The 22,819-nt window shown below is 42.3% G+C and overlaps 1 protein-coding gene across 8 annotated transcripts in view; it reads right to left on the bottom strand.

The window, feature by feature from the left end:
- zfhx3b (zinc finger homeobox 3b) overlaps positions 1-22,819 on the bottom strand; it is a 324,823-nt gene that overhangs the window by 152,755 nt on the left and 149,249 nt on the right. For 6 of the 8 annotated variants that reach the window (XM_069524002.1, XM_069524010.1, XM_069524017.1 and 3 more), the window contains one exon: positions 17,782-17,859. The gene's annotated coding sequence lies outside the window, so the exon portion shown is untranslated. Of the gene's footprint in view, positions 1-10,813; positions 10,940-17,781; positions 17,860-22,819 lie in introns of all 8 variants that reach the window. The other 2 variants (XM_069524024.1, XM_069524040.1) reach the window with 1 other exon arrangement.

Genomic DNA, 22,819 nt, shown 5'->3' with positions numbered 1-22,819 from the left:
ATCTTAACATCAGACTATTCTGAAAAACGGAAAAGAAAAAAAAGAAAAATCTGTCAAATGGAAGGCAAAGTGTCACTTGTTTCAAATGCAAACCAGCAAGTTTAAAACATTTTTGTCTCTTCTCAAGTAATATTATGTTGAAACCAGAGGAGAAATCCAGCTGTCACTTACAAATACTGTCACTTGTTTCTCTCTCAAAACAAATGAAAACACATTTGAAACAAGTCAAACGATCTCACCCTGATGGCACATTTGTTTCCTTTTGTTTTTGCGGTGAATAAAACTAAACAAACTAAATAACTTTAATTTAAAAAAATAAAATACCATTCTGAATGCTAATAATAGTGAGTGAGACTTTTGGATCATGCATGTTCTCTCAGCTATGGGCTGCACTGAAGAGCTATAGGCTTTTACAGGTATCAGAGCACTGGCCAACATCTCCAGGCTGCTTTGATGTGGGAGGCATTGCTTACCCCTATAACTTACAGCCCAGCTCGGTGGGGACTTATTTTTATAACCTCTATTATTTTCTATCATAAATATTCAAATCCAGATCTTAAATCCAGAGCTTAGTGAGGAGAATAGCCAAAAACAACATGCAGCTCTTCAGCTTCCCCCGGCTGCTGCTCTTCTATAGAAAATCATTATGAAGATTAACACAAAAATCAAACAGAATGCTGAGAGAAGACTGTAGGACCCGCTGAAAATAATGCACTCATATGAAAAGACTCGGGATGGAAATTTTTGGTCAAGGATCTTGAGCTTTTTTTGTTGTTGTTGTTCTTTATTTGTTTGAGCATTTTGACACATTCTGCATTTCCTCCTTTTGGCTGTGAATTAATATTTGCAGCTTGAATATTAATCCTGATTCAGTAGTGGATTAGTTTGCTATTGTCCCCTCTGTGCTGAGCCCTAAATAAAGGCACTGACATGGAGAGGAAATCTATACCTCTCTGCCCCGCAAACAAAGACCTCTGCACCCAGAGATAACACATGTCCCTGCAACACAGACCCCCCTACCCTACCCACATGCTGGATGCACCAACTCCCTCTTCCCCCTCTGTCTCCCTCAACCCTTGATTTCACATTTCCTCTTCTTCTCACCACTCGTTTCCTCCTTCTCTCTCCCTCTCTCTCTCTCAGAAAAACTTTGCCATGGTAGATTTGCAAGGCAATTGTGCCCTTAAACTGCGCCTCTTCCTCAGCTTATACCATGCATTTTCCAGAGTTTATCAAAGAATACAATGGGGTTATGCTTTCACCATTATTCTCCAGGCAAGAACAGTAATTTAAATGCACCAGTACTACTGAGGCAGGGCGCAGCCCTGCTGTCTCACTATGGAACAGAGAGAGATGAAAATGCGTTACAAAAAACGCGCTGCATTACTTTGTTGACCTTTCCTGTTCTCATAGTTTACAAACAGCTGTGAAGCTCCTTCCTCTGGGCTCTTTGTACATCAGAGACGAGGACTGATGGAGGCACGCCATGCTTAAATGAAGGGCTTTTTCTAACTTGCCTCCGTTGTGGCTCACAAACAGAACCTAACAAACACACATTTACTTTATCTCTGCCGCCAAAGCAGTTGCCAAAGTGAGCGAGGAAATGCATAGTGAAACAGATAGGATGGAATTCTTTCATGTAAGTATATATTTTAACACACAGTCTGTTTAGCAACAAAAAGAAAAAAACAAATGCACGCATCAACACAGCCACCCACACACACAAACACGATTAATTGTCTCGATCCATTGTACTAGCATCAGCAAGTATTTTCTAAAAGTTTCATTGATGCCGAGGTCGTGCTGCTGTTTTGATGCAACTAAATGTGTCGTGAAATGAATGGCAAACTGCTGCCAATGACACTAATCAGCACATACCTGCAAGCTCATAAAGTAAAATGTCTGTACACACACAGACACACACGGTTTATCATGGTATTGTGAAAGCTACTGGGAACATCGAGTACTGTGCTTTAGATGGCAGCTCTACATGTGTGACCTGAGGCTGAATGCCAGGTGAATATTAACAGGGTACTGAGAGGAGGAGGAAGATGCAGAGGACAGAGATTGGTGGGGACAAGAAATACAAGGAAGGAGGGAGGGAAGGCCGAAATAACACATGGAGAGAGAGAGGTTGGAGTGCAGCAGACAGTGGGACATGGACTGGACCAGCGTGCAGACCTGGTCAGACTGATGAGAACGGGCAGCCATAGTGATGCCATTATGTTGTTAATCAATCCATTGGTGTCTGCGTGTCTGGGTGGGCAGACGCTCACAGTCTAGAAGGGGTTAATGGGAAATCAATGAGAGGGATGTGCTTATGAGCAAGACATGGGGGAAAGAGGGACAAGGGGGAGAGAGTGAAGAGAGATAGAGGGGCGGGGAGGGGGAGATAGGAACATTGTTTCCTGTGATAGCAGCAGACTTCCCAGATGTTATCTGTCATTCAGTGAAGCACTCTGGTGACCAGATGTTTAGGCTCAACATGGCGGAGTGGGTATACACCCTACTGAGGGATCAATATAGGTCAAGTGCATGGTAATATTTATTACTGCTATACACACACTGGACATTGACGTGCTTGCAACCTAGAGACTTGTAGTGCGCAGGAGGAAAACTGTATCAATACCCTACAAAAAACAACTAGATGATATTTATTTAGGAGGATATATTTTTGGCACGATGGGTTTTTTTTCATTATTATGGATCATATGTCTGGTCTGCATCAGCAGCATCTTTTCATGTCCATTACAGGAAACAAAGGGGAGAGCTGATTTGGAAGGAAAGGTATTAAAAAAAAAGTGAAAGTCAGCCAGAGTGTTTTTTTTAAAGGCCTGGGGGCATTTGGGGAGGTGGGAACGGGGGTACAGAGAGCAGGTCCCAGTGCACTGAGGCTCTTTGTAGTTTGAGTAGTCTGAACTAGCCAGAGGCTCACTGCTCTAACCCTTACCACTCTGAGAGACTGTTTGGGGAAATTACACCACAGAGTAATAATTAATCAAGTAAATGCAGAACTGCTTTGATTTGGATTACATTAACATATTATCAATAATGTATTAATCAAACACAAATAAACACCTCCGCATGATAGCATACTTAACCAACTCCATTTTCACACTTGGTAAAAAAAAAGAAAACTTGGTCTTCTTTAAGCTATGAGGAAAAACCCACAGCAAACTACAGTGGAAGCAGCAGAGTTTGTGCGGTTTTTGAATGCTGCACCTCTTGGCACTTCACTGTCTCTGTTCATCAACTCCCTTCTTCATCACCGCATCACCCATTTCTCCAGTGCTCTCCCAGCAAGAGGCAACAAAAAAAATTATGAATTCAGTTATATACGCTCAACAATGGCAGAATGCATCACGCAGAGTAAATAAACACACCACTGATGAAGCACTGAAAACACAATGCACGTAATTTGTGCAAAGCTACTCCAGGTTTGATTCCAAAAGTAGCTAAGTGGATTGAGGAAAAGAGTTAGTCACTTTTATCATTTGCAGAGGAGTCGAATCAGCTCTGCTTTTGTATTTTCACTTAAATGCATGTTCTGTTTTTCTCAGATAAGTTGTGTTGTTTAAGAGCATCCGTTCTCGCCTAACGCTTTGTTCATTGGGGGAACTTCATGCCCAGGGATTTTCTAAACACAATTCATCAAAGTGGAACGGCGGTCTTTTCTTTTTTTTTTGCTGCATTTCTAATCCTTTTTGCTGCAGATGAGAGATTTGCTGTTCAGACTCATTAAGATTAAAGCGTTTTGCCGGAGTTATTTAAGAATGCAAAGTTTCATGTGAGACCTCTCAGAGTTCAGAACAGAAGAAAATCCTATCGACACGCTTGGTGCACTGGGGGCTGATCTTAGCCTATATTTCTATATTTGGTGTCAGTGATTGAGTGATAGCATGTGAAATGGTTTTTCCTGCTGCATTATGGTTTAGACTTGGTCACTTTTCCATTCTTACCATCATTGGGAGGTTGTGGGTGTGATTGCTCTTTTTGTCTTCACTTGCGGGACTAAATTAGTTAACTGTAAATATAGGAGAAAAACACACTTTTTCCTCGAGTTGTGAAGTTACGTCTGGTTTTAATCAAAAAATTCATTGGGCTTGAAAACTAAGCAAAAACTATTTTGTTCAGGGGGGTAATACATGCTATGTTTATATATATATGCAGTTAACTAGTTAGTATTAGTATCTAGTATTTTTTGGCATCAGGGATTTTGGCTGGGTTGGACAGACAATAGTTAATATTCAGCTGGAGGAGATGGCAGTCGATTAGCTGAAAAAGAAATTATCATTGGATCGGACTGGGTGTTAGTCTTCTGCCTAAGGATTTTTAATATGAGCTTTTCTTGGCCAGAGACTCAGTAGTTTTTTGGCTGCACTCGAGCTGGAGAAAGACTCAGATCCCGTTGTTGGTAGAACACAGCTCCAGTCTAGGCACCTTTCCCAAACTTTCCTGCTCCAAGTGTCGCAATCTGGTTCCATTTTACAGCTGGCCTTGAGATTGTAACAGAGCTCCTTTCTCTCCCTCCTCAACCGCATATTTAATCCCTGTGCTTATGTCAAACTTAATTACAGGACCTTGTACGAAAAAATAACAAGTGAGCCTTGTAGGGGTGGGAGAGGAGGAAAGGAGAACATTGAAGAGAAGGAGAGAAAAAGAGACAGAGGGAGAATGCTAAGAGGTGTTTGGAGGGGAGGGGGGCAACAGAGACATTTAATCTGTAGACTCAGCGTGTTAAATGACCAAACACAAAGCTTTGATTCTCATGCATCTGTCTTTTGTAGCAGACACTGGCATAATCTATCTGTAACAATCACCTGATATGGACACAAGTAACATATTAGTGGCCAAAAATACCAAAAATATGTACTATAGGTCAGACATGCAGTACAAGGATTCTGTCTGTCTTGCACAAACTGCATTAAACTATAACGGCTAACCTACATTTTCAAATTAGGAGAGACAAGGAAAGTAAGGAAGCATCCTAAGAGGATATTATGATATATCTTTTAACTCACAACCCAGCAAATTCTGCTGAACCCTCACAATCCAAAAAGAAATAATCATTAGACTAAGTCAGTCACCTACTTTGTGCGTGCATGTGTGTGTGTGTGTGTGTGTGTTTGTGCACATAAAACTATTTACTCTGTAGAAGTGGAACAGCCGGAGAGAGAGATGTTTAGTCTGTCAGTTTAAAACTATTACCTCAAACTCTGAAAATATGAGCCGAGCCTGTCGTGCATCGACACAGGGAGACAGCGCTGTGAAGAACAAACCTTTGAAAAGTCTAAATCAATTTTTGGGGGAGTAACATAACAAACGCTTCACCGCAGCGAAGAAAAGGGGATCTCTTTTTTAACAGTTTGAAAAGCACGTATTCATACAATCTTCATAAGGCAAAGCAGCAAGAATGCAGTACACATGAAGCCTTTTGAAAAAAGGGAGATGATGGGAAGGGAGAGAGAAAGAAGATGCGGGGATGCTCCTCAGAGAGGCAGACAAAACAAACAGGAACACCACCATTGACATAGACAGCCCCCGATCGTTTTTTCCCCCTGCACTGCCCACATTTCACACACCTAGTCACCCACCCACCCTTCAGGCCAGGCCCGCTGGCTGCAGCCTTCCCAGACTGGACTTAAGTGGCCGAGCAGTGGACCAGAGGAGGGAGAGAGGTTCCCATGCCACTGGTGCTGGAACTGGCGCGCCACCCGGAGGTATTTATAGCAGGCCAGCACTAAAGGGCCAGGAGAGAGGGCATGCTTGTTTTCCTTTCCATTCCCCAGGCACTTTCACCAGGCCTCACATGCGGGTGTTAAATATATACCCAAATACTGGGAGCAACATTGTGGGGGCAGAGAATAGGAGGCAGTGGGCTCCGAGGAGTAGGGCTGGTTTGAAGGGGTGGAGGGGTGGGGTGCAGAGAGAGAAAGAATGAGAGTGATAGAGAGATGTATGGTTGTGAGAGGGAACAAGGGAGTTGAGACTGGAGTAAGTTGGAAGAAAGGAAGGAAGGAAAGAAGGAAGGAAGGAAGGAAGGGGGGAAGGAAGGGGGGAAGGAGTGAGGGAGAGAAGAAAGGAGAGAGGGTTGGAGAGAAGGATGAAAGAGGGAAAGAAAGGAAGGTAGAGGGGAAAGAAGGAAGTAAGGGAGGGTGGGAGAGAGTGAGAGAGGAAAAGAGATGGAGAAAGAATGAAAGAAAGAAAAAAGAGAGAAAGAAATCATTATAATAATAATAATAATAATAATTCCTGTCTGAATATGGGTCACATATCTCAAGAACACTCACTCTTTCCCTTTCACACTTGGCATGTGTATTGATCATGGCCAAAGGAAGTACACTGTCGAATTTGGTGGGATTTAGACACACAATACTTTCAATATAAAAAAAACTTTGGATAAAAAGACGACCAATATTCTGTAGTGTTGGCGGGTGGGATTCAAGATCAAGATAAGTGACGTGGATCACAACAACTGGTGCAATCACAACAACTAATTCTCCAGTTCTTGGTTCTGCATACTGCAGCGGCGTGGCTGCAGGGTTCTGTGGACTGAGCCCCGCTCTTCACCTGCCGGGGCTCGATTACTGCAGGTCACTTTTACAGATTCGGAAAGAAAGCAGCAACCAGCTTTATGGATATTATTATGGCACAGCACTGTTGTAAAAAATTGATAAATATGAGGGAAAAAAGAAAGAGGAACACTTTAGTGTGGTTTTCCAAGCGTGTGGGGGCTTGAGAAAGACAAGGATCAGACATTAGGGCCCAGATGGACCCAGTTCATTTGCAGACTCCCCTGTGGAAAGATAAGTTCAGACAAAACAGCATTCACAGGGAGGTAGTGGAACAGTCCTGTTGTTGTGGCCTCCTCAACATCAAATGATATCTGGATCCAAGAACTGGCCTTCCCTATCTCCAGCTGCTTCCTATATATATACTCCGTGATGTACGTCTCTCTGTCTCTCTCTCCCTCTCTGCATGGGAATTCCAGAGTGACATTATTACTATGATGAAAACAGACCCTATAAATACTGAGCACTGTGATGAATATAACAGCGATTATGGGGCAGCGATAATTAGATCAGGAAAGAGAGAGAGGCTCATTGAAGTTTGCGCTGTTTTTGTGTTTGGGAATTCCTTTCAACCTTGTGTCTTAATGTATGAAGAATTACAGAGGCAACAGTAGTGTGGTAATCATCTGGGTTTCTAGGAGGGCCTCTTGGGGCCTCTTCAGTGATCCTCTCTCCTGTTTCAGCTCTCTGCTCCTGCTCACATCTCTGTAAAAGCCACCCCACTGTCTGCTTTTTTTTAATGATGCTTTGGCCAACAAACAATTAAAAGGCTGCCCCACAGATATCTGATAAAAAAAGGGAAAAACAGGAACTTTAAGGAGGGCTCAGAAAAGGGGCCCCTGCAGCTCCTGCTATCTTTCCATGCTGTTTTCCTCATCAGGTTTTAACCTCATCAGCAGCTCTCTAACACACCCGGGTCCAGCTTAGATCTTTAAGTCCTAAGACTACAGCTTTAACAACAGCCTGACCTGAGCCCCTGTCCAAATCCCAACTGTACAGCAGCCATCCCACTAGCTGATTGCGTCAGAAAGATTCCACAGCCGTGGCCTCTGTTTTTTCATACTTGTGGGAAAATAGCAGTTCATGTTTCTTTGGATGCTTCACACATTCCTCACCCTGTCTTCACATTGCCGGGGCCCCAGAGACTGGGTAGGGCCAAAGCCACTCGAGGGGCGGTGCTTGGCAGACAAGAGGTGTGGCTAAATGAAAAAAAAGGCAATTATTTCTTGTATATTTAGGGAACGAGTTGCTAAGCAATGTGAACTCAAAAAAGGCACTAATTACATTTCCCTGAGTTTGATGAGTGTAGCAGAACTCAGGCAGAAATGTTCCAGCTCATTGAATCTCTCAGAACACAGCTGGGAATTATAGATAACAGAACATCTGGAAGTCACAAAAATACTTCTCTAGCGTCTAATCCAAACTGATTCAAAAGTCACCACATCCTGCAATGAACGACATCCCAAGCTAACTCTGTGACAGCACTAATATTTCAAAATGTGTTGTAAAAAAAAAAAAAAAAGAAGAAAAAGTTGACATGTCTGAATGGCACTCCAGTTGTTTGGGCAAAAGTTCAATCCATTTTTAGAAGATCGTGCAGCATCTTTTGGAGGTGGAGGTCATGGAAAAGAACAGAAGACCCCTACAGTCTTTGAAACATCAATACATTATCACACACTGTGCAGTATAGTTTGGGTTACATATGTTCACATGCGCCTTTGTTTTCCAGCATAAAAGACGAATGGTCGAACAAGACGTATTTCAAACACTAAGTCATGTAATGCTGTTGCAACCCACACGCACACAGATTGCACTCTGCATGTTCAAGTTTGGTCTCATCCCAAATTCCTGACCTCAAAATTTCTAGACAAAGGTAGTTCATCTTGATTTATGCACGCTTCAGCTTAGGATGAAGAGAGCAGGACACAGAAGCAAAGCAATTAATTCTGATGCTGAAAACATTATTAATGGTAATGTTTAAAACATCAAAGCGGCAGCTGACAGAGACACAGCATCTTAACTCCGACAAGATGGAACAGATGAGCTCACTTGAGGCAGTCAAGGTGAGGCACTAGGGAAAATGTAATTTCTCTCTCCATTGATTTTCATTGAGATTTCTTGGAGAAGCTGCAGTTCAGAGCAGGTTAAACTTGCGTGCCTGTAGTGTCTGTTGTGTGGATGATCCACCATATTAAAGGTTGTGTCTGTTGCTTGAGCATCTGTCTACGTGCCGCAGATGCATCATGGTTTGGATTTACCGATGACAAATGGTTGACATGGGACAATAAGTAGGAAGCGGTATTTGCTCTTTAGATCAAAGGACTTGGGTGGAACATTTAGCCTGAGCTCAGACATTGGACATAGGGGACAACGGCGGGCACCCCAACGGTTAGAAAGCATGAATCTTAAGTTCATAATGACTTGGTGGGCCAGTCAGCCCCCTCCTCTGTCTGCGTGGACTCCTACTGTAGCTTTGGGCAAAGGGATAAAGCTTCTTTAACTCCCACATATTCATTTACCCCCCACCATCACACCAATTGAACCAGGGAGTCTGGGGGGGAGCCACATTGATATTCACTTCACATCTCCATCCCCCAGCCACAGCCATCCCCACTGGAAACATTATTTCATTACATATATTATGCATTCAGCATAAGGGAGTTGGTGAATGTGCAGTGTGCAGATGTGTGCGGGGTGTGGGCGAGCTCAGATGTTGCCTTCTATGTGTATACATGGCTGTGACAAGCCTGTTGTAAAAAGAGTTTTAAAGAGAGCGTAAAAAGATATAAAGCCTCGGGGGTCCAGTGTTAATGGTACTTAGTTTACTTTGTGAGAGGGAAGACAAAATATTTATTTCGTACTGTTTTGTGTCAACATCATGTGATTCTGTGTTTTTACAATTCAGAGGAACAAAGTTTCCCGCAGAGTTTGCATGAATTTTTTCTCAGTTCATTTGAGCACGTGCGACCATATGTGAGAGTGTAATGCGTCACATGCAGAGCGGGAGATAAAAGCATACGCAGACAGAAAAACAGAGGAGAGATGAAGATCGAGACAGACAGACAGATCTTTCATATGGCCCGCTGTTCTTTGGGCCCTGGTCCAGATGTCATCAGAACAGTTTTTATTTGTTAATGTCTTGTTTTAAATGTCCTCTTGAAAGCGCCTGCCGCCTCTCCCCTAAGTCTTTAAGTGGCTCAACACAAGACACTCTTGTCTGATCTGAACTGGAATCAATTTGGAAAAGAAACCATTTCACCTCTGATTAAGCACTGCTCTGTCTGTGCTGTGGCATGCTGACCTTTCCAGAGGTCTGTCTTGTGCTGCGAGGAGGAGCCCGCCAGATCATATGCTGGGGCTAATTTGACTGATTGACGTCAGCAGGCAGAGTCTGAAAATGGCTTGTATTTGAACCCACAGCCGTTTGCCAGGTCTCACAACTGCATCTCTGTCAGGGGCCTTTTGAGTCTCACAAGTCAAACCCAAAGCCTCATTTCATTTTTATTGACTGCATAGTCAATCTTTCTTTGCAAATATCCATCATACATTTCCTGACATTGATAGAGGCTTTCCTCTGACTACAGGGCCAATCAAAAATGTGATTCCTGTCTGTTGTATAATGATACACTGACCCTTGTGTTCACTGTATCCTAAACACCAAGCTTTGTATATTAAATTTAACATTAAGTTAAGTGTGGATTCACACCACTTGTGATACTAAATCAGACTAAATCCAAACTACTACGCTTTAGTTTTAAAACAAGTTTTTGAGCACCTAAAACCGAGAAGTTTTTACAGGGAACACTTCACGGGGGGGCTGTGTTGTATGGAAGGGCAAAACCTGAGATGTCCATCACCCACATTCGCCTCCTGACAGGTTCTTATCAGTCACGACTCGACTACCTACACTGTCACACTGACAATAACGGTTCCACCTCAGTGTCGGGCCAAGAAATCCCTCGTCTTACTTTTCACCATTTTCTTTGGTGAAGTTGTTATTTGCTGGAAATATGCAACCAACTGCAGAGTAGACATTCTGCCACCTGTTTACACCAGCACACACATGCCCGGTGTATGCGAATGGTCACATGATGAACGTTCAGGCGGGGTAGTGAGGAGAGGGATTATTGCTGATGCAGAGGTAAGATGCTCATGTGAACGTAGATTGTTTTAGTAAAATGACAACGTATCAGTATGGATGTAGCCTCAGGCACCTCAGCCTCGACTCATCTTTAGCTTACCATCTTTGAAGGGGCTGCATCTATTGACGTGTCTCTGTGTCCTCCATGTGATCCACACCTTTGCTCTCTGCATTTCTCATCATTTTCTTCATCCCTCACCCTCTTTTATGGACACCAGCTATCAAGCTGTAATTATAGAAACACATGTGCAGGTTGAGCATCTGTGTGTAACATATGAAACACGGACGTCCCCAGAGCTATGAAATGTTGCAAAGCCAGAGTGCTTTGAGAAGAGAGTTCAGAGGGAGGAAGTGGACCAGAGATCAGCCCTCAGTCCAAATTCCTTATTCACCCGGAGAAATGTTGCCTAAAGAGAGGCCTGGCGGAGAGAAACATCACCTCCGGTTCAAGCGGATTCCTCTGCCCTTTTATTTGCTCTTGTTTGGCTGCAGGGGGAACGTGCTCCACTCTGACCTGGGGGCATTCATCCAATCAGCTCGCTATCTGCTGCAAGGGCCTCCATAATAGTGACATTTTTCCACCTCGTCAATAAAGTGGTGAAAGCCACCCTCCAACTGCTACTTGACCATTTAACTTCTTCCTGAAAAGGCCCTTTCTTTCTGTCTGTCTCTGTGTCTGGCTGAAATCAATAAAAGCAGAGCAAGGAGAGAGGCCAATCCAGCAGCTGCATTAACTGGTGGTCTCAACTGCTGTTCAAAGAGGATGGCTGGCAGAGAAAGGGATACATGAGAGCTGGCAGCTCCGAGTCATGCTCATTCATACAGCAATGAGAGAGAGATGCCTCTTGTTTATACTCTATGTTGTTGTCTACTAAGGACAAACATATTGAGAAAATGCTGAATAACAAACTTCACAGCTCTAACATGTAGCGCACGCACTCATGTAGCCTAAAAGCCATAAAACAGAGTGAAAACGGAAAAACTTCCATGTATGCACACAGGTTGAAAGGTGACAATCACTCGCAGCAGAACTGACATACATTAACAGATGCAAACTCTCTAGTCTCTAATGATCATTGCTTGCCATGACTCATTTAGCTCCTGCGTTCGCACATCACCACATGTCTGCAGTGATTGACACAAGGGCATCCGAGTGAGAACAAAATGTCTTCCAGTGAAGGAGCAGGAGGGAGAAAATGAGAGAGATGGGTTACATCTATGCCCGTGCTGAAATGAGTGCGGCGCTTTGTTTGGTTATGCTGTCTGAGCTGAAATTGATTTCTGTGAGAAGCATGCACCAAAGAGCCCCAGCATTCAGATGAAATAAATAACACACTCTCTTAGAGATGGGAGGGTATTTGGAAGGAGGAACAGAAGGTGAAAATTGGATAGGGGAGGAGGGAAGAAACAAAGATGGATGAGGTCAAAATGAATTTATAAGAGGGGAAAAAAGCAGAGGTAAAAAAATAAGAATGAAATGGCTGAAGGTGGGGCATTGAATGTCATGTCTTCAGTATAGTACAGCACTGAGGAGAGAGAGAGACACAGACAGCCTGGAAGACATCTGGAGTAGTGAAGGATAACAGCCACACACCACTCTCCAACCACAGACAACATGATGAGGGATTAAACTTCATTACAACATGTTATGGTAATGAATGGGCTGTGGCCAGTTCTGGATGTGTTAGAGTAATTACCACTCTACAGCCTATGTGTGAGTGACACTTCCATGATGTGTTTGCGCTGTGTCTGTCTGTGTGTGTGTTCCATCATTTTCCAAACAGAAACAATTGCTGCAGCTAATTAAAAGAACGCAACATCGCTGCAGCTACTGTTGCATGTCTCAATCTCCCAGGATTTGCTTATCTTTGTTCTATGACAGAGGATGGGCTGGTGGGCCAGGCCCAGACTCTGCGGTTTGGTTCTGGGTGTCTGGGCATTGGGGTCGAGGATACGTGCCAGAGAGGGAGGGGGATAGACGAAGCCACACACCCCAGAGGGGCGAGGTTGATTCTGTGTCACAGAGGCTGTCTGGCCTTATGGCTGACAGATGTTAGTCTGGTTCAACAAGAGTTGCTATTCTGGAAAAAGTTATACCACAATGCGTTCCACACTACAATTATCTTCTCTGTGTAAAGAAACATCCCGTACATCATCGTTCAACGAGACATAAGCAAAGACCCCTCAGAGGATTACAAAAGCTTTGATAAACCATGCCACTTGAATCTACCATATGGTTGTATTACACTGTAGAGTTCAAGCGTTTCAGTTAGCTTGTCCGTCAGTAGCTTTTCCGAGTGGAGCAACCTTGTTGCTGCTGCAGACAGTGCATGGCAGCCTGCTGTGGTTAGTGCGCTGCTGCTAATGTTGCTAATGATCCCAACAATGTAGTAATAAAGACTGGAGCGGAGCCCTTTCATTTACAGTAAGCTTCACAGTGAGTGTCTCTAGAGGGAGGTAAGGATGAGAGCCAAGGGGAAGTCCTTTCCCCAGACTGCTGCCTATTCCCCTCTGACAGTGCAACAGGGACATGCTGTGCACCGGTGTCCCTCTGCACACTGCCAGCTTCCCTATATTTGCACAGGCTGCGATCCATGAGGTGTGTATGTGTGTTTGTCTGTGTGTGTGTGTGTGTGTGTGAGAAATAAGGGCAAGGTTTCTAAGGTGACACATTTTCCACAGTGCACCAGGGCAGCGCCGCAGAGGAGTGTTTTCTTGCTAGGAGAGGAGAGCAATGAAACGACAGCGGATCATTAGACTGGGATTGCCTGCAGCTTGTTAATTTATGCAAATGACTTTCTTGGCTAATGTGAAAGGAGAGGGAGTCGCAGCTTGGCCAGCAGTCAACATCGTGCAGCGAGGGGTTTAACTGCCGCTTTGGTGGTCTGGAAACTTTAGCAGCAAAAGCCAGGGAGGGCTGTGTTTATAACAACCAACTGTGACAAAGAGATGCAGACTATGCAAGCCCTCTTCCTGGCAAGGCAGGCGGACAGACAGCCAATCCAGTCCACGGCGGCTCTCGCACTGGCGAATGGCATGGCATGCTGGCCCTCTCGTCGCCCCGCCTCCCCTTCCCCCGCCGCACCGCAGCTGCCCAGAATGATTTTATAAACATTTTGCCAGTGGATCAATACCTGTATTGATCAACCATTGTGAGAGTGATCCGTCTAAAACCCAGAGCAGCCTAGAGCTCAGAGATGGGAGGAGCGAGAGAGAGTGGCTGCAGAGAGGATGGAGAAAGAGAGAGAGTCTGCAGCCACAGTGAAAGGGAGAAGAGGTGCAAGGGAAGAGAATCTGAGAGAGAAGCAGACGCAGAGCTGAAGGCAGGTGGGGAGGCAGGTTTTCGGACAACGCTGCCAGGCCACTGGGACTGGGGGAGAAACCTATGGTAATTGTTTTCTCGTTAAGGGAGGGAGGGTTAGAGCGACTAATGAATACTGCGTTAAGTATGCGGGTAAGTGACAGACGGATAAACAGTGCGGAGAAATGTGTAATGCGTGCAAGAAAAGGGGGTGATTCCCTCACCTGAGATTGCTAATACCTGCTCTACTAGTTTGGCCCAGTTGGGTTGTACTTTCAGCTGCATTGTTGCATGTGCATAACTGTGCATGACTGCGTGATTTTCAAATATCAGTGAAAGAGTGTGCAGGGGGGGGGGGGGTGCAGCTGATGAGGAATTCAGATGAAAAGACAAATATTCTGCTTTATACATTACTGCTTATATTTAGATTTTGAATGTTTTGACAAGAAAACAACTGGAGTGTCAAAGACCTGCAGCCTTCGGTGACAACGTGGGACAGAGAAGGCCCAGCACAGACTGTGCTCATGAGTTCAGCTGTTCTGGTAAAAACTGGAAAATCAAAGACCATGTGGAATGGAAAATGCTGCATCCTGGATACAAGCATAGAGGATATAAAAGGGACATTCATGATCAAGGAAAAGTTGATACACTGACAAACCCGAAGATAAATGGCTGCAACAACGTAGTAGAATCTGTGGCAAATGACAGATTGTTGTTGTTTTGAACTGGTGTGGATAAAGCTAGCTTGGGATCTTTCGGACTTGGATTACAATTTTATTAATATTTTGTTGGCGTTTTGCTGAATGGACAGCCGACTAGAGTGGACCCCTCAACGCAAGCAATGAATGTTTGATTCAAGGCCCGAAGTGGGGCTGCACCGGAGGAGGAGTCAAAAGGCTTTTGGGATCAATCCCCCCAATGCTAAAGGGAAATCAAGTTTTCATTGATTGGTTTGAAATGTGACTTTCCTGCTCATAATCTTGGATTTGAGGGAAGATTAAATCCCTTAAAACAAACTGTTGGGAAACATCTTGATGCCTATAAACTCACTTTTTACTCCAGCTCTGGTGTGGGAACACAGAGTCATACAGGTTCACTTCTCTGACAATGTGAAATTTAAGGGACAAGAGCCACCTACAATTATGTTTGTTGTAAAAGAAATAAACTATTATTGTGTGGTGCACAATGCTAATCTTGCCAAGTGTGTAGCAGTGCTTTCCTTGGCAGTGTTCAGGTTCCACTCTGCATGCTAACACAATATGAACGCACTGTGTGTGTTTGAGAGTTTAGTTTACAGTCCGTAAACATCTAAAAAATCTAAATGTTCTAAATGTTTAATGACTTTATTTTTTTGGTTGTGTTTTTCTGAAAACTGTCTCAACTCACTCAAACTAAGGCAAAGTTAGCATGTGTCATGTTTGAATCTATACTCTTTCAGTTTATTGCCTAGAAATCAATACTTACTTATCCAAAACCTGGACTGAATGATTACATCTTGTGCAGTAGGGATACAGCTCCTGACTCAGAGTTAGTACCTGTTCTGTACTTGAGCTCAGATATTAAGACAAATGCAGTGCAGGTACAGAACCTGTACTGGTAACCATGGGAGACTCGATTAGTGTTTAAGAGAAAAGAGAAAACTAAACAATACACTACAAGGCTGCTGGCATCAATGGTGTTCAGTGTACACAACGCACAGATGATGTGTTCAGTGCATCACTTTCTCATTTTTCTCATTTACACTGACGGGTAAACTACACAGAGTTTATCAGTTACAGAAGGCAACTGTCAGGTATTTAGTTACAAATGTTCCTATAATATCATCTCTGGACCCAAATATTAATGTGATGGGATATTAAGCAGATATTATGGTTATATATATTTATCAAACAGAAACCTTAATATTCTTACACGAATAGAGTTTGTGGCATAGATTTGAAGATTCAGAGAGAAACATCCCTGCATTAAAACGTTACAGCTGGCTGCACCGGTGTGTTAAGATATTGCTGAAGCAATAAAATACAATCCAGAAAGTCCAGTTAAAATAACACAGTAGAGATTTAAAAGCTTATCAGCCTGAAACAAACACTGTGCAATGGTTTGTAATAGTCACAGGCAGGATTTTACAGCCCTGTAATGTTATCACAGCAGCAACGATTTTATCTTTTTCCACGATGATCGCAAAGTAAACAGCAGAAAAACATTGTTCATGTTTCAAATCTAAACCAGAATGTGTTTGATTGGCCAATAAAGAACCTCGTTGGATGGTGTTGCATTGAGTTGCTGAGCAAGATTAAACTCTTTTTGCAAGTACACTCTGCATTGTTTTACCAGCAGCCTCATGTCACCACTGCAATCCAGGATGCATTGAAATGAATGAGAGCAGCATTTATTCACAAAGGACTAAATTTGTTGGGAAAAACTGCGAATACTGTCGAAGAAGAAGGATTCATTTTTACTTCTTTGGTTCTTCCATGTAATGCAGCACTCATCAAACTGCACTACATGCATTAGGTACTATGTGCCCTAAATCAGTTGTAGCCAAGAATGAACCAAGCCAAGTCTTGCAAAACTCGAGCCAACGGTTCACAATGTGAGACAAATGGCTGCCAGTCTTCTCAGCCATCGTCTCTTGTTTTCAGTATAATATAATGATATCTGGACTAAATTCCTACATAGAACACCTTTAAACGTCACCCACTTTAAAGTAAATGGGCTCTACAGTGTTTTAATTTTCAATATTTTAAATTTTTGGATTATTATTTATAACAGGTCTTTGTGATCAATGAATAAAAACGTATAAGAAACATTATTTTCCATCTATAGAACAAATAACCAAAGGGCAATAAGGTTGTACTAAACTTGCGATGGCCTGTTCTCATATCGTTGCCTTCCTATCGTCTGTATCAGCATCATTTAAGGGGGATAAACATCCTCGTTAAAGTCATGTGTCATCAAAGCAGCACTGAGACACTGAATCGTTGTCTTGTTCCCTTTCATCCTTCAGTTTGATTCCCGCTCTCAAAAACAAACCCTTGGACGAGTGCCAAATAATAAATTAGGATCTTCATTAGACACATCAAATCTAAATTACTATTCAATTAGCAGGCCAGTCAACCCGAACTAATCAACCAATTAGGCTGTGTGTGTTCACAGGAAAGCTAACAAAAGCACACGAGTCCCCTGGGAAAGCTGTAAAACACTGCACAAGAGTGACAGTGCAAATGAGAAGGGCGACTGGTTTAGGAGGATGAAAGTGAGACTGGGATCAGAACAACATTCATCTTTAAATTTTGGGGAGTGAAACTAAAAATTAAAAACATATTATAATTAACTAAAGGATGAATTAAAAGACACTCCTGGAAAAGAAAAAAAATACCAAAGGAAGCCATTTTGCATGGTTCTATGGGAAAATACTGTTTTCAGTTTCATGTTTAACATAAACACTTCTGCTGATGTGTTTGTTTAAAATTCTGGCATATTGCACCTCTGATTATAACATTGTGTTCAGGTGAAGTCTGTACACTCCTCAAATCAAGCTAGAGTTTGTTTTCATAAAATGAAATTATGCCACAACATGAGCATCATTATATGGCACAAATAGTACGTTTTACATTGTGTACGTCAGACAGGCTATTATTGAGCGCAGTCAGTGTTTTTGTTGAGACACATTCATGTGAATGTGGAGAAAGTAAAATGAAGCAGTCGTAGTTGACAGAGTGGGAGGTTTTGCGACGCCTCATTCGGTGTGACTGTGTTGAACATACCTGAACATGGGCCACAGGAGATGTGGTCGGCAGCACAGCCTGTTCAAACCTCCTCTTCACACACAGCACGGTGCAAACCTGAGAGGGAAACAAACACACATGACACGACATACATCAACTGTGTGCACTGGGTAGCCAGAACTATACTGATCTATTGATATCAATATTAAGGAAATCTGATAACGATAGGTTGGAATTCATTTTAAAGGTAGGAATAAAATCTTACCAAGGAGCCCTTAGAGTTTTCTTTTTATTCGTTAACAACACACATATTCTTAGTGAGACATTTCTTTCCCTTCCAGCCTTCACATCCAAAGGTCTGAGGTGTGCTGGCGCTCCATTACAGGCCAAAGGGGCTTGTAGAGAGGAGAACACCATTATTGTACTTGTAAATGTCAGAAACACCCCGTCTAATTGTGCCACTAATTCATGTTTATTAATGCAGTGATGTATGATGGCACCACACACAGACCGAGCCTGTCTGCGCCTGTCATGTATGGGGCTGCAGGGAGTGCATTAGGGACTGGGTGGTGCACGCGGTGGGTGTGGGGCATATGGTGCATGTAGTCACAGTGCCAAGTGGTGTGTGACTTTAACATGAAGGCAGTGGGGGTGAGGGAGTAAACTGCTGGTGTCTTCTGCTGGCCCAGTGCCAGGGCCCCTAGTCCCCAGTGCCCCAGCCCCTCGCTACCCCAGAGCCTCTGGGCAAGTACTACAGTTATTGTTTTCACTGCTGAGCAATTAGTAGCACTTAAGATTTATTTAGTCATGCTCTAATGTGTGGTAATTAGCTCGGGGCCCAAACAAGCCCCTTCATCCCGCCACCTTGTCGCTTGCATCAGAGTGATGCATCAGCAGGAGACAGTGAGGGAATGTGAGGGAGGAAGCAGGAGGTGCAGATGGCGGGGTTGTGCGGAGGGGGGAGCAGAGCTGCAGGATTACAAGAGCACCAGCTTGGCTCTGTGGATCAGCACTTTTTAAGAGATCTTCAGGGGCCTGTTGGCTGAACGCAGAGCAGGAGGAAAGGGCAAATACAGCCCAGTTACACTTTTATAGAATGCTTTGTGGAAAAACACCCCTGACACACACCTCGGCCTGGCAGCTCCGTTTGTCATATGGCCCAGGGGGCTCCGCTGGCCTTTCACATGACCACCACAGTGACCTTAAAGCGCTGCACTCTGCATCGAGCTCAGGCCACTCCCACCGGCTGCACTGCTCTTTGGGAAATGCAGTTTGGGTCACTGAATAATGTGTGACTCACTTGGCCCTCAGGCGTGGAACCAGGTAGCCTTAAAAAAGATTATGCAAAAGCTGCCAAGTGGAATAAAAAAATATTAAAATACTAGTTTCTCTATTATTGCTGGTCTTTAGTGCTTTTGGGATTTTTTAATATTATTTATTATTATAACATATTATACTGATGGTTTATGTCACGCGGCCTTGCAGTTTGAAACTGGTGCAGCAAATCGTACACATTTATATGAAATGATCATTGAGAACCAGTGTGTCTTAGAGGAAACACAATTAATGTAAATTTTATGTTAAATCTTAAGCAAGTTACCACGATACTAGAGTGTTGTTACATCGTCCAAAAAGCTACAATACACGATCATTAGAGAAAATTCTCCTCAAGATCCCAACTGCTTGAACAAAGCTGGTAAATTTGCCTTTTGCCTTAATGCCCGAGGCTTGGAGCAGCAGGACATCCTAAACACAAAATCATTACTCTCTCCTGACATGTTGATTAAAATCAGTTTTCATGATTGTTTTTGACATGTGGCCTTTATTCTCTATAACTAATTTTAGCCATTGATTCATGTTTCTATGTATCTATATATATATTTTTTTCTTTTTTAATTTTATTTATTTATCCAAGTTTGTATTTATTTTTAAAACTTTCTTACTTTATTGCTGTTCATCTTGACCATAAGACCCTGGCAGAAGAGATATTGTACCTTAACAGGTCCTTCCTCGTTATAAATAAGATTTGAATGATAAATAAATTTACTTTAGGTTTCAGGTGCGCCTCTAAGATGAGATAATTTGTGTGTTCTCATAAAATAATGAAGTGGTTTCAGTAACCTACTTTGGTTATATGATTTTTTTCATCCTCTATAAGCTGTGTGCACTCAGACACCAGGCTCTAAGGTGTAGATGTCACACACATCAGCCACAGTTTGGTTCTTAATACATTCACATGCCAGTGAGTGGTGATCTTCTTACCACTGTGGTCAAAGCATGAATTAAATATCACATTCAACAAACAACAGCAGACGACTAGAGATGGTTGATAGAAAAAGAAGAAAATCAGCGTACAAGCGACATGCCCCCACATCTCTATTGAAGCACGTACAGAATAAAGCACAATTGCATTTTCCGAATAAAGATACACAGAGTCCTGAGAACTGAGGAGAATCAGTACTTTGCGATTTAGTATCGACAACAAGAAATATTTGTTCTTTTAAAACACTGTTTCACCCGTAACTCTGTGAATACATGTGAGCAGATGAAGGTCAAAGGCAAGTTCAACTACCTATGCACATCTTATACATATGCATTAAAAAACCCATCAGTCTTTGCTGGTTGGAGGGGGTGGGAGAACATTTAAATCACAACATATTAAAAACAGCATGTGGAAAAAAACTATTCAGCCTTTGGTCATAAAAGAAAAACCTGCAGAAAAAAAACTGCTGATGCAACACATTGGAGGAGACATTTTTGTGTTTGGTGTTTGACTGAGAGATGCACTCTAATCATCGCAGAACTGGAACCTCCTCATGAAACGATCACCTAAAATTGCTCTGCAGTCTGGGAGGGTGGTGCTATAAAATGAAATATCACTTTCCATTTTATCTCCATAGGCAGCACGCGGCTCTGAACCAATCACAACCCCGCAAGCCGACCCTTGACCTTTTTCATCTCAATATGACTACCATTATCTCGCAGAAAATTAGAAGCAACTCGCTACTGTTCAGGAGCGACGGGGGGGGACAGGGACGGGACTGTTTAAAGATAAATGCTCTAGTGTTCATGATCCATGTGGCAATCACACACCACCAGCAGAGCAGAGTCTCATGTCTGCATGAGTGCACATGCGCACATAAGAGGCTGCGTGTAAATGGATGCAGGTGGAGTGTTCGGTGCTGACTTTGTGTTTGCCTGGTAAACCCCGTCTGTTGGTTATTATGAGAGAACTAAAATGAACAGCTTTAATGTACAATTTACGTCAGAAATCTTTGAAAGGGAACTCGGATGATGATGCAGCCTTGATTTCAGTGGTCTCCATAGGCAACTGGATGGCTGTTGACTGTCGTATAAACAGAGTAGTGAGAGGGATAATATCCTCCTGGTAACAAAGCCACCAGGTGACGAATGTGAATAAAGCTGATATAGGACTGAAATAACACGACAACATGATGCTGTGTGAAAACTAGCTGAGCATCTGTTCGCTTTTTTTCTACCACAGAGGAAGACACGCAGCTGCACATACACAGTTTAAATAGATGAAGAAGAAAGTGTGTTACCTCTGCAGGTGTGAGTTCAAGTTTTTTTATGAAGGTCAACATTGAAAATCTGAAACCTAAGAGGTTTTAATCTGTTATTATCCGTATGTGCAGATGTTGGCTGCAACATTCACAATAAATCTCAAAACATTTATTATAACTTGTTTCATTACAGCTGTACAGGAGCTCGGTCACAGGAGGAGATTAATACCTGCATCTGAAATCCACATTTCAAACGAGCATGCTAATACCAAACTGCTCAACTCACTGGTTATAAAAATCATCTATCAAAATGTATTTCAACTTCGCTATAAACACTTTTAAAAGAACTGTTTTAGGGAAAAAGCAAAAGCTAAATATTCATTCACCCACAGTCAAAAACAAGCTCAGTAGTAGATGAAATTGTTTGTCTTCTATATTCAAATATATCCACAAAGCATTTTAGTTGTGTGGCATTTTTATAGAAACATTTGAGCTAGTAGAAACCATTTGTTTAAAAAAAACAATCTTAAGAATTTTAGGGCTAATCTCGTCACCTAATTGTGTTACATTACTTTTCAACAGATATCCCTTTATCCCACAGTAAATAATAAAAACCTAAACCTTGTTTCATTTCAATACATGAAGTTTGTCAAGAACAAACTTGTGCATCCATCATTTTATTAACATATCCTATCACATAATTATAAAAATGATAAACTTACAATTTACAATTTAACAAGCAAGAAATAAACACGTTGTGTTTCAGGCAGCTTATCTATATTTACAGACCCGGTGAATGTAAATGGTAAATATGATGACATCCTCTTTGTTGCACTTGTTCTGATTGTTCTTAGAACGTAGTAAAAACCTAAAGTTAAAAAAAATGTGCAGGACAAAAGAAAAGCCGTGTAATTTAGGATATAGGTCTAATCTTGGACTGTAATCATTTGCATTTTAAACAGTAAGTAAACTACTTGATAAGCCATTTTTGGATTAACAAGATGTGGGATACAAAGAAAAACATACTGCATTTGCCTTTTTAAAAATTGTACTTTGTTTCAGGCAATGAGAAGCAGCATTTCATTGTATTCTTATGATTCTTATTATTGTTCTATTGTCAGAAAGCTGTTCCCACATTCTAAGGTTGTCTCATATTTTTGGTGATTTCCGTTGCCTTAACAAAGGCAGAATACATAACATATTAAATGTCCACTGTTGGAGTCAGAAGGGAAACTGACCATGAATTTGCAGGAGTTCTGCTGCAAACACTTTCCTGAATGTCATAAAACAGCAGGACAACTGCAGTTACATCCAGCATATGATAATAGCAGGATATGCTTACTAAATAAATGAATATATTAATATTTTTGTTCGTTTTTCACTCCCAAAATTAGTTTTCATCTATTATGATGCATGCATAATGTTACAGAGGGTCACGGGAAAGCTCTGCTTTAAATGTTATATTTCCATGATTGGTTCATTCCCTCCATTTCCTGTTCATTGTGTGCGAGCAAACTCCATTGTCTGTGGGTAGATTCTGCTCGGCCCTCAGA

Source organism: Paralichthys olivaceus, chromosome 1 (assembly GCF_024713975.1).
Source record: "Paralichthys olivaceus isolate ysfri-2021 chromosome 1, ASM2471397v2, whole genome shotgun sequence".
NCBI classification, from domain to species: Eukaryota; Metazoa; Chordata; class Actinopteri; order Pleuronectiformes; family Paralichthyidae; genus Paralichthys; species Paralichthys olivaceus.
This window is presented reverse-complemented; position numbering and strand designations above follow the sequence as displayed.